The sequence below is a fragment of the Furipterus horrens genome, unplaced genomic scaffold, assembly GCF_987537825.1.
Source record: "Furipterus horrens unplaced genomic scaffold, mFurHor1.1.pri manual_scaffold_7, whole genome shotgun sequence".
NCBI classification, from domain to species: domain Eukaryota; kingdom Metazoa; phylum Chordata; class Mammalia; order Chiroptera; family Furipteridae; genus Furipterus; species Furipterus horrens.
In genome coordinates, this window is record NW_028327177.1 from 33,002,616 (window position 1) to 33,015,742 (window position 13,127).

The following is a 13,127-nucleotide window of genomic DNA, read 5'->3' on the forward strand; positions in this document are numbered from 1 at the left end:
GTGGATAATATCTCTCATTGCGTATTGTGAGGATTACATAAGTATAAATTATTCAATTGTCAAATGTTTTTGAAGTTATAACTAATAATACTTCCCATTTTGTAGATGTGAAAACTTGATTTCTGGACATACCTCCAGGCCTTAGCCGGTGGTCATATTTCAGGAATCATCTTTCCTGTGTTCATTAATCTTTTTAAAACCTTGAATTGGCAAACAACTTTGTTTTCTGAGACAGTTAATTATATCCAGGATGATCACTGTGTTAGGTGGGAAGAGCTCAATAATCAAAAGAACGTATTTCGTGTTTTAAATTTATAAAACAAGTTTCAGTCCCGGTTTTGAATTTTTACAGTCTCATTTCTAGGCAGGTATTTGAGCCTAGGATTCGCGTCCAAAGGATGTAAAGGCCACAGGGAAACGCTTTTGTGTCCAGGACCAGAGTAGAGGCGGGAGAAAGACCGGCCAATCGAACCTCAGATTGAGGACTGGTCCTGCCCCCTGCGATCGAGTACTGCCTCTTTTCCGTTAAGCTCTCTGGGAGTGGAGGTGTGCGGCAGGCTCGTCCAGCCCCTGCCTCTAAGTGACAGGACCCTGTACAGCAACACTTCTAGCCGGGCACGAAGTTTGTTGGTGCTTGCCTTGGCTGAGCTGAGGTGTGAGTGTGTGTGTGTGTGTGTGTGCGTGTGTCCGGCGAGGGTTACTTCTGGGAGGCGGGGGAGGCCCTGCCCGGGAAGCTGGGGATCCGGGATTGAAGGCGGAGTCACTTCCTTGGCGTGTCCCCAAAGCGTTTTGGAAACGACCTTTCCGCTCCTGGGAACGGCACTTGGGTGGGCTGGGCTGACGGAGGCTCTGAAAGAGGAGGAGCCCGGGCCCTGGGAAACCCAGTAGGGATGGTAATGATTTAAATGACTCCCTTCCCGCGAACAGGGCGCTCACCGTGGGGGTGGGGAATAACCGGCTAGAAGATTCGGTCTGTGGGTGCGCGTCACCACCACGGTTGCTAAGGAACGCGTGGTTTCCGCTTTGCCAACGTGTCGGGCGGAGGCGGCTGGGCCCTGGCAACCTAGCCCCGCCCACCTCGGAGGCTTTAATCTAGGGATTGGCCCCTTTGTGCTGTCAATTAATTTGCGTCCGTTGATTTCATTCTTAAGTTCAATGGGTTCTCTAGTTCTCGTTCAGCCCTTCATTTACCATTACCTCTCCACATGTTCTACCTTACTTTCTTAATCAACAAGTATCTGCAGCGTGAGGTGATTTTATTAGGGGCGGATGGCTGGGGCCTCTTTTCCCAGTGCTTGATGAATCAGGGAACCCACAAGGTTTTTTTTTGTTTTTTGTTTTAAGTATATTTTATTGATTTTGTTGTTACAGTAGTTGCAATTTTTTTCCCCTTTGCTCTCCTCTGCCCAGTATCCCCCTTCCCTCTAGCAATCCCACACCCCTTAGTTCGTGTCTGTCGGTTGTGCGTGTAAGTTTTTTGGCTTCACCCTTTCCTATTATTATTCTTAACACCCCCCTGTCTATTTTGTACTAACTGATTATGCTTCTTAGTCGCTGCACCATTTCCCCATTTCTCCCCCTCCCCACTCCCAGTCGATAACCCTCCAAATGATCCCCATACCTATGATTCTGTTCCTATTCTGGTTTGCTAGTTGGGTTTTGTCTATATTTTTTAGATTTATTTGTTGATAGTTGTGAGTTTTTTGTCATTTTAGTGTTCATAGTTTTGATCTTCTTTTTCTTAAGTAAGTCCCTTTGACATTTCATATAATAATGTCCTGGTGATGAAGAACTCCTTTAGCTTCACTTTATCTGGGAAGCACTTCATCTGCCCTTCTATTCCAAATGATAGGTTTACTGGATAGAGTAATCTTGGTTGTAGGTTGCTTTTCATCACATTGAATACTGCTTGCCAGTCCCTTCCTGCCTGCAAAGTGTCCTCTGAGAAATCAGCTGATAGTCCTATAGGCACCCCCCTGTCGGCAACTCTCTGCCTCTCTCTTGCTGTCCTCAGGACTCTGTCTTTATCTTTCACCTTTCACATCTCAGTCATAATGTGTCCTGGTGTGGTCCCCTCTGGGTCGAGCTCACCTGGGACACTGTGCTTCCTGGACCTGTATGTCCATCTCCTTTGCAAAATTTGGAAAGTTTTCCTCATTTTTTTCAATTCTTGCTTAGTCATTCTGCACTGGTTGACTGTTTTTTTCTTCCTTATGTTCCAAATTATTGATTTGAACCCTGGTTTCCTTCCCTTCACCATTGGTTTTGTGTGGATTTTCCTTCGTTTCATTTAGCATAGCCTTCACTTCTCTTATGCATTTGCCATACTCAAGCATATCTGTCAAGCCTGTGAGCATCTTTATCACCAGTGTTTTGAATTCTGCATCTGTTAGGTTGGCTATCTCCTCTTCTGTGAGGTTGGCTATCTCCTCGTCACTTGGTTCTCCCACTGGAACCTTGATCCATTCCCTCTTTTGGGCCATACTTCTCTGTCTCCTCATGTTGACAGGCTCCTGTGTTTGTTTGCCTCTGTGTCTTAGGTAGAGCTGTTGCTCCTGTTACGTTATAAGGGGCAGAGCTTTCGGGATTCGTCAGTGCAGGGCGACCTGTCTCACGATGTTGTGGTGCTGTGTGGTGGGGAGGAGTTCGAGAGGAAACAATGCCGCCTGCCCAGCACTCGCCCCTTTTCCAGGCACCTCTCCCACTTTGGCACTGGACTGGTGCCTCTCTAGCTGCTGCCTGGGTTGTTGTTCCCAGAGCGGATGTTCTAGGACCATGGGGGCCCTTTAAACAAGTGGATTCTGCTGAGATTGGCAGTTTCTGCCTCCACCCAAACCCCGCTGGTCTGCACAGTCAGAAGCAATGAGTTGATTTTCCCCGGTGCTGGGACTGTGAGCTGCAAGGTCTGGTAAAGAGCTGGAAACACTCCCCAGGTGTACCTCCTGACTTTAAAATGTGTGTCTGCGCTTTCTGCCAGCCTGCTGCTGCTGCTGCCACCACCACACCATGTCCTCTCTGCCCTGGCTCCGCCCCGGCTCTGCCCCTTCTACCTGTCTGGATGAGTATTTCTTCTTTATATCTTTGTTTGCTGGACTTCCATGCACATTGATTTTCTGGAACTTCTCTGGTTGTTTCTAGTTTTGAGGTAGTTATATTCTTTCTTAGTTGTGGAGGGAGATGCAGCGTGTCTGTCTCCACAAGGTTTTGATGTCCATGTGGATGACTACGAATAGGGACATAGGATATCTGGTTTCTTCTATGTGGAAATCTTTTTCTTGCTGTTGCCCATTTTATCTCAAGGATTTTCTCAGGAAGTTGGGACAATTCAATTTTGGACAATATATGTATGATCTCCCTTTCAGACCCTATGTGAAGAGAGATGATACTAGCATATAAATCCCCCTTTTGCTTCATTGATCCTTGTTAAATACTTAAGTATGAGATGGTAACCACAAATAACCATTTTAAATTTCTTTGCTCATATAAGCAGTTCCCTAATGATTCAGCAGAATAAACATTCCAGACAGAAAACAAAGGAGCTTAAAGTCTGCTTTTACTTCCCTTCTTGCTAGGTGTACTGTATAAATCTCTTAAGAAGGAAGATTTTACAGCTTGTCAACACTGGGAAGAACCTTGGCCTAGAAATCAAGAAACTGGCAGGGTTAGGGAATATTTGTCCATAGGCAAACCTCATAACTGTTATCTATAAAGTGGGGATATTTTTGTGCCCTTTGTTCCTAAAAAGTAAGGAGGGTAAATGATTGTGAAAGTATTTTCAAAGTAATGATATACACAGATGTAAAGTGTTATTGATTACACTTTTCATCTCTCCTTTTGTCTATATGATCTGAATTTGTAAACACATCATTATGATCAATCAGCTTAAAATATTTTCAGACTTCCTTGTAATTTCTTTTTTTATCTTTGGGTTATGTAGAAATAGGGAAGAAACCCATTCTTTTCTGCATTATTGATTAGTTTTGGTTAGGTGCACCAGGAATGTCATGCATGGCACTGTTTCCCCCCTGACATCACTAGGTTTTTTCAAGATTATATATATCCTGATAGGATTGGGAAAGATCACCTTGTAATCCAATGATGAATATCTTTTTGGTAACATATACCACTCTGAGAAGCCACGGAAAGCTATTGACTCTCATCTCAGAAAAAGACAAATTTGAAGCATAAGTGGATGCTAGATTAAGAACATGTGGTTTTGATCAACTTCTTAAGGAGAAAGGAAATTACTCTTTCCCTTTGCCTCATCCCACAGAGACTGGGTAACTTACTTCCAAAGCTACATAGCTGGGAGCAGAATTGGATATTCTTTCTTCCACAGTGCATCTTACCATAGCTTACCTTAGTTCAGTGTCTTCAACCAGTCCTCAATCCTTTTTCTTTTTCTTTTTTTATCATTTAACAAACAGGCACGACCATTGCTCAATAAATTGTTGCTCTCTTTCAACACCATGTCAGCTGTATTTTATTCCAAGTGTATTTGAAGAAGTGAAGGGAGATTTTATCAAATATTTTGGGTAAATATTCAATTGTATTTTTGAAGTAAACATTAAATATGTAAATTTTCTCTTTGATTGGGATCCATTCTGGACAAAGAAAATATGCCACTGGAATATGATTACCTGACTCCTAAAACTCTTTCCTTAAACTTAAGGGAACAATCTTTTATAACACTTTAATTTCCTGTGGCTAAAAAATATTGTGGTTTGTTCTACTCTGGTTGTTTTCCTGATTTCTGTATTAAAATAGAAGACTATAGATAGAGGTTTGTTCCCCTCCAAGTTCTTTTATCTAGTTTTATCAATGAAAGTGGGCATCAGTAGTGGATTTGGTCATCAGATATGGAAGACAATGAACAGGAAAAAGTATATGACTTTTGTAATAAACACAAGAGTATATAGGAGCACATGTTATTTCTTTACTACTTACAATTTTATTCAAATTGTTTAGTATGTTAAAAGATAAACTGAGAAATATTAAAATGTTTGAGAGTTTATTTGAGCAAAAATTGATTTGAATTGGGCAGCATTCAGTTTAGCAGATAGAAAGGAGCTAAATTTTTAGGCAGAAGGGAGTGGGAACAAGCAATTTATACTGGCAAAAACAACAACAACAACAACAGCAAACAACAGGTTGATTATTGTGAGGTTACTTTCCTTTAGGGCAGTGGTTTTCAACCTTCCTAATGCTGCGACCCTTTAATATAGTTCCTCATGTTGTGGTGACCCCCAACCATAAAATTATTTTTGTTGCTACTTCATAACTGTAATTTTGCTACTGTTATAAATCATAATGTAAATATCTGGTATGCAGGATGTATTTTCATTGTTACAAACTGAACATAATTAAAGCATAGTGATTAATCACAAGAACAATATATGATTATATATGTGTTTTCCGATGGTCTTAGGGGGTTGTTCGACCCTTACAGGTTGAGAACCACTTCTTTAGAGGTTGGCAGGGGTCTATCAGGCAGATTACCTAACTGGATAGTGCTGATCAGGTAATTTCTGATAGACTGGTTTAAGATTTCATTTCTGAAACAGTTGAAATTGTAATTAAGTCTTGGTTTGGTGATGTGGGGCTTAGCATAAGGAACTCCATTTGGGGCTGTTTATCTTGTTTTTAACAAGTATTTATTCCTTTCTTTACTTCATTTCTGACAGAGAACTGGAATAAGGACAAATAGAGAATTACAGTTTTGAGGGGATTAGTATATAATAGTTCTTTACTTCTCTTGGGCTTGTAAACAGACAGGTGGAGTTTGCAATATCAGTTTTGTTACTAAAGAGCTGATTGGATGTAGTGTTTTAGATAGGAGACCAGAAATGAGTACTAATACCTCCTGCCCACTATTACTTCCACTCCTCTTCTCAGAATCTAAATTTTAGTTCAGGCGAGAGAAAATTTTGTGTGCAGAATAGACACACGTACCCAGAGTTACTGCTCTGCATGGTCTAGAACAGAGAGAGTAAAAGAAGACAAACCTTTACTGTTTACAGGTTTATAATAGGTTATCTGTACCCATTGGAATAATATGGACCAATCGATTTCTTCTACTGATCAGGTAATTTCTCTTTTGTGAAGCTGTGAACAAGGAGTAAGAAACTAAGACTGTTAATCTAGTACTCCAGTTTTCCATCCTGGATGATACCTCTGGGCCATTTGAAATATGTGGAGGTGATTTTAAGTTATTACAATGTCTTTAAAAAAACTCTGCTGGTTTGGGGATGCTAAATGTTGTATAATGTAGAGGTCTACTAGCTCAAAGATTTTCCTTTTCCTACTTTAAGACCAAAAACATCTCTATTTATGACCACAGTTCTGGTGGAAGTTCCTTCATGGAGAAACAGGAGGCTAGTCTTTCCCCCTGGTCTTTGTTCATATGTATCCATGTTTTTGATATCAATAGATATAGCTGTAAGTGTGACAGTCTTATTGAAAGTTATGCTTAGAATATAGTTATTTTTTGGTATTCTTTCAGAATGACTAAAATGATATTAATGGAAAATAGTATTACATATTTTATCATATGTGATATTCTCAGGATATTTCTTACTTGACAGATAAGGATCATAGAGTCTTAGAGCCAAATCTTTTTCTACAATACATATTATATACATTTAATCCTTTCTTATATGGTAGAAGTCTTAAGTCTCTTTGCAGCAGTAGAGTGAGATAAATGTATGTTTTTGGGGAAAAGAAAAGGTGATTTCTTAGCTTACCTCTTACTTTCAAAATGTTAAACAATAATAGAAGGGTAATACTCTACTAGGAGGTTTAACAAACACTGTTTTCTTGAATTAAAGTTGGAGACAATTCCATAAATGAGAAGATCTTGTCATTTTCATGGTTTTCATGCCACTGAACATGGAAATAAAAATGTTTAGTTCTTTATAGTAGTATTATGTAGTGACATAGTTGCAAAAATAACAGACCAATTAGATTGAACAACTTAAAATTTAGGCAAAGACAGAAGGAAGATGGTTTAATCCAAAGGACATTTTTTACATAATATTAAACATATTTATATACCACAGGATGTAGAATAATTAATTATATGGATACTTGTGGTGAAATCTGTATTGTGTATTACAGTTTATTACCTATACCAGGTAGAAGGTATACCAGACTGAAAGGTTTAGACTTGGCTCCAGCAAAGATACACCATTTGTTGGTTTTTATAATATTTCTAGGCATCAAGTTTTTTTCTTATCCATGAAGAGAGTTGATTTGTGACTCACTACCATTTTTCTTCTGAAGAGTGTGCTTACATATTAAAATACAGTCTCACTGTTCACAGTGATTCAATAAAGCTCTGAGTCTCTTTGGACAGCACATATATTTTTTTCAGACAGGAAGTTATTTTTTTGAAAAGAACTTCCCAATTTCTGATTCGATTTCATCTATTTCCTAGAGGTCCATTCTGTTTCTTCTCACCTCCCCATGCATACACACATTTGGTAAAAACTGGACTATGTAGAAATGATATATAGAGTCTCTTTCAATGCCAAAATTTTCTGGACAAAAAAGGAATCCCATAAAACCAAGGGAAATGAAATCAACAGAAGACTAAGAGACATACCTATGAAAATCTAAGAAGTTTAAGCTAAAAGAACATTTAAGAAAATGCTGCGACATCTAACACATACAGGCCTACATGGCTTCTGTGTATAGGAGAACTGCATATAAAAAGAAGAGACAATGATTAAGTGACTAGGAGGATAGTAAGGTAAAGCAAAAAGATGACAAAAAAACTAAAAATATGAGAACTGGATTAGTTTTATATTCCTGATGTAACAAATTACAACAAACTTAGTGACTTAAAACAACACAGATTCATTATCTTATAGTTCTGTACTTCAGAAACCTGACATAGGTCTCACGGGATTGAAAAAAAACCAAAAACATAGTATAGGCAGGACCGCATTCCTTTCTCGAGGTTCTATGTCCTTTTTCAACTCTGGAGGCTGCCCATATTCCTTGGTCTATGGTTCCTGCCTTCCATCTCAAAAGCCACCAGTGCTACATCTCTCTGACTCTTCTTCTGAAGACAAATCCTCTTCAGATAACAGCTAGAAAAAGTTATCTGCTTTTAAAGACCCACCTGGATAAGCCAGGATGATCTCTCCATTTTAAGGTTTTTCATTTAATTACTTTTGCAAAGCCGCTGTTGCCATGTAAGGTTACATATTCACAGGTTCTGGGGATTAGGACTTTGACATCTTTGGGGGAGTAGTGTTATTCTGCCTACTGCAATATCATATTATAAATCCACATTTGACGTGGTAAAGAGCAGAATTGATACCATTATAGAAAATTTAATCAGTGTGGAGAATAGACTCGAAAAGTTCTTCTAGCTAAACTACTGAATTCTTGATATATGGAGGAAAAAGAATGAAGTTCACAATATGAATATTTTGAATTTCTGTGGAAGAGACTAATATAAATAATTGTCCCTAAGAATAAAACAGCATTTGAAAAAAAAGAAGGAATAAACAAGGAGGTAACATGAAATAAAACTTTCTAGGCTGAAAAGACCTATGAGTGCAGAAAGGACTTATCTTATATAAGATGTGACAGCCCAAAGAGACCCAATATCAAAAAATTTTCAAATTATAAAAAAAATCCTTTAAAAACCTAGAAAGAGAAAACTGGCACATTACAGTCAGGAAACAAAAATTAGTCTGGTCTCAGATTTCTTTTCTGTAGAATTAAATACCAGAAGACAACAGAGCATAAAAAAAAAATTTTCATGCAGTTCGTATTTCTGGTGTGATGGCAATAGAAAACGACTCCTAAGACTGTACAGGAACAAATGACATCCTGTTTGCTTTTGGGGAAAAAACAAAGAAGGCATACAACAATTGATTAAAAGAAGATACAATATAAACACAAAGTCATGATTTATTGATATATAAAACTAATGGTATATCCTAGAATTCTAGAATACAGAAGTAACTAAGTATTTGTTAAATCTAGTTAAAAATTGACTGCAAATGTAATAAACTGCTTGCAAAAAATGTATAATATGAAAATTCAGTAACAGTACTCTAGATTTAAGTAAACTTTTGTGATCTTCTGATTTATTTATGCCAAAGATGAAACCTGGTAATTCAAGAGTAAGAACAGATTCAAAAATGTACCTAAAGCATTGATTGGCAAATTGTGATCCATGGCCCAGCTGAATCTAGCTCACTGCCTGTTTTTGTATGATTTGCATTTTAAATAGTTGGAAAAACTAAAATAATATTTTGTGATGTGAAAATTGTGTGAAATTCAAATTTTATTGTTTATAAGTAAAGTTTTATTGGAACACATATGCAATCATTTGTTTATATATTTGGCTACTTGTGAACTAAAACAGCTGTGTGAATACTTGCAACAAAAATGCAGTTTGGGTGCTCTGATGCTTTTCATTGCTTCTCAGAGCACGCAAATTGCAATGGCTCAGTTATATCTTGATTTTGCCTTTTAACTCAGAAAGCCTAAAATATTTATATTTTGTCCCTTTATAGAAAAATTTTACATCTCATGATCTGAACTATAAATTTTAGTGTGTAACACTGAACTTTTTAATTCAAAGGACCCAAATTTACTCGGTTATTGCCCTTCAGTGTTCAGCTTACTTCAGCATCTCTTTGGTCTTAATATGGACGGGAGTTAAAAACAAGAATCTATTATTTACATTTAAAATCCATTTTCCCTCTTTACCTTTAAATGAAACAATATATGTAAAGATTTTAGAATTTTATTTCCAAAGGCAAAAATCAGTCAGTACTGTAATATTGTAAGAAATAATGACTATTTTATCATTGTACACCAAAACTCCATGTGCTTGTAGAGATAAACATGTACAGTATGTAATAAATGAATTATATGTCAATCAGTTAATCAGTAAAGATTTGTTTGGCAGGTATAGATGATTTAAAAGAGGGAGTGGCGTTGAAATGAGGTCTTGAAGGATGCCTATGAATTCAAGCTCTTCGGACAAGGAGAACAAGATTTGTAAAGACACTAAATTGCATGTAGGATCATGTGACTGGGAAATGAAATTTCAGTGGCTAGAACATAATTTGGAGAAAAGTGGCTGGAGTTGAGGAAATAAAGACATGCTGAACTAGACTGAGAAGACTATTTATTATATGTCATAGAAAGGCATTTTCATCTTGTGAACAATGAGGATCCATTTTAGATTTTTTTAGTTGTAGAACAACATGATCAGATTTATATTTTACAATAATGGTTCTTTTCTTTTTAAATTGTTAGAATAATGGTTCTTATACTGCTTTTTAAATATAGCAAAGAATCAAATTCTTTAATGCTATGACTATACTTTAACAGAATAAAAGTTGCCTTGGGTTACACCCACTTAGGACCTATTTATAACAAATGTTAGGTGAGCAAGCTGTTAAGTAAACTGAAATCATTTAAAATTTTCAAAAGATTAAGAAGTTATTGAAACATAATTCAAACCATAAAATAAAATAAAGTGTACAAGTCAGTGGTTTTTAGCATATTCACAGAATTGTGCAGTTATCACCTGTACTTAATTTTAGAATATGTTTATCACCTCAGAAAGAAACTCCGCACCCCTTATTAGCCACTCCCTATCTCTTCTACCCCCACCCTTAGCCTTAAGCAACCATTAATCTATTTTCTGTCTCTATAGATCTTCCCATTTTGGACATTTCATATAAAGAGAACTGTAAAAATGATGCATTAATTGGGCTTTTGTGACTGGCTTCTTTCACTTAGCAAAATGTTTTCAGGGTTCATTCATGTTGTAATATGTACTGGTGTTTTATTTCTTTTCGTGGCTGAATGACATTTTATTATAAGGGTACACTGCATTTATCTATTCATCATGGATTTCCTCCCACCCCCACTTTTGGGCTATAAGAAAAATGCTGTTGTGAACATTTGTGTCCAAGTCTTTTTATGGACATATGTTTCCATTTTTCCTTAGCATATATCTGGGTCATATGGTCATTCTTCTGTTTGCATTTTTTGAGGAGCTGCCAAAGTGTTTTCTAAAATGGCTGTACCATTATACTTTCCCACCAGCCATGTATGAAGATTTCAGTTTCTCCATGTTCTAGCAACCACAGCTTTTTGTCTGTCTTTTGGTCCAGCTGCCCTGGTAGATGTGAATTGGTTTCTTCTGGTGGTTTTGATTTGAACTCCCTAATGACTGATGATATTGATCATCTTTTCATGTGCTTATTGGCAATTTGTATTTTTTTTTTGAAGAAATGTCTGTTTAGATCCTTTGCCCATTTTGTTCATTGGGTTCTTTGTATTTTTACTATTGAGTTGTAAGAGTTCTTTTTTAAATTTACTTATTTATTTTTTTATTTTATTTTTAGAGAGAGGGGAAAGGAGAAAGAGAGGGAGAGAAACATCACTGTGTGGTTGCCTCTCACTCGCGCCCCCCAACTGGGGACCTGACTTGCAACCTATTAATGTGCCCTGACTGGGAATCAAACCAGCGGCACTTGGCTCGCAGGCCGATGCTCAATCCACTGAGCCATAGCAGCCAGGGCCGTAAGAGTTCTTTATATATTCTGGGTATCCTTATCAGTCTGTGATTTGCAAATATTTTCTCCCATTCTGTGGTTTGTCTTTTCCTTCCTTTATCATGTATCTTAGAGCACACATGCTTTTTCTCTCATTTTGCGAAGTTCGTTTTTTTTAAGTTTGTTGCTTGTGCTTTTGATGTTGTATCTAATGATTGCTTAACCTAAGGTTGTGAAGTTTTACCCCTGTATTTACTTTTAAGCATTTTATTGTTTCAGCCTTTGCATCTAGGTCTTTGATTTTTTTGAGTTAATTTTTGTCGATGGTGTGAAGTAGTATTGCAACCTTATTCTTTTGCGGCAGCATTTTAAAAAGAAGACTATGCTTTCATATTATGATGCTTGACCTGGATTATTATCACTATTTAAAATTAGCCAACAAATTATATGCTCTTTTTTAATGGTATGATTAGAATTAGTAAAACTTGTGTTTTCAGGTATTTAGGGTTAAGTTTTGAGTTGGTATTATTATTATTAGATAGTGTTTGGAACCATTTAAATTTGATACTCTTATCTATCTGAGAGCAGTGGTAATGTAAAACAAGTTAAGTTCAGTGGCTGTCACATTATAGTTATTTAGTAAACATTCATTGCACAAAAATGAGTAAATCATACATTATTTATTTTCCTTGTTACTTTTTAAATGACATTTAGTTTAAAAATTAACATATACTGAAAAGTTGGATAAATATAGTTATCTTTATACATCAACTCTGTACAAGTTGCAATACAGAAAATAAATTTGTATTGTCTCTTTACATTCGTATTCAACTTTGAAATACAGTGGAAGCATCTTTTACTGCTTTTCAGATATTTGCTATACTTATACCATTCTTAACATGTAATCTGCAAAAATAACATTACTGTTCCTTGCAGTGGAAAGGGAGTCTTCATTTAAATAAATTTGGGACACAGTAGGTTGTGTAAATTTAAACAGGGTTTTCTATTATAGAGCTTCTCAAAGCCTTTTTACGAAAGTGTGTCTTGTGAAAATGGGCATAGTATGCAACATTTTCCAAGTATATTTGGTCACAGAACTTAAATCAATTGAACATAACAGAGAATTAGCAAAACTAAAAATACCTTTTGGAAAATGCTACCCGGTGATTTTATTTTGTGGACAATCAGGGAACTGCAGAGTATCAATTTAATATTTATATTAAATTTTGAATTCCAGTAAGAAAAAGCAACTAAGAATATTATTATTGGTATCTGGAATTGAATTTGCCAGGAATGCGAGCACAGCTTCCTCAGTAAAAATCCTGCCTTTGGAAACACCCCCTGGCAGCTGTCCACTTGGCAGCTTTCCACAGTTCAGACCTGGCAGCGTCAAGGATACAACGCAAGGTGTGTTTATTTGATTTAACATTTGGCAAAAGGTTTCTTGACTTGTGGTTTGTTTTCTTTCACTTTGTTTTTCTTGTTTTGGTTGGTTTGCTTCTGGCAATGAACTTGGGTTCAAAATGTTGTTCTTTCTTATGGAAAGAAGTATAACAATGTGAAAATGATTGTACTTGTATTATTTTTTGG

At 36.8% G+C, this 13,127-nt stretch overlaps 1 protein-coding gene across 2 annotated transcripts in view; it reads left to right on the forward strand.

Moving 5' to 3' along the window:
- The first annotated feature begins 536 nt into the window (after positions 1 to 536).
- TRIQK (triple QxxK/R motif containing) overlaps positions 537 to 13,127 on the forward strand; it is a 67,790-nt gene continuing 55,199 nt past the window's right edge. The window contains exon 1 of one of the 2 annotated variants that reach the window (XM_090282808.1): positions 537 to 653. The gene's annotated coding sequence lies outside the window, so the exon portion shown is untranslated. Of the gene's footprint in view, positions 654 to 12,785; positions 12,945 to 13,127 lie in introns of those variants that run through there. The other variant, XM_090282809.1, reaches the window with a different exon arrangement.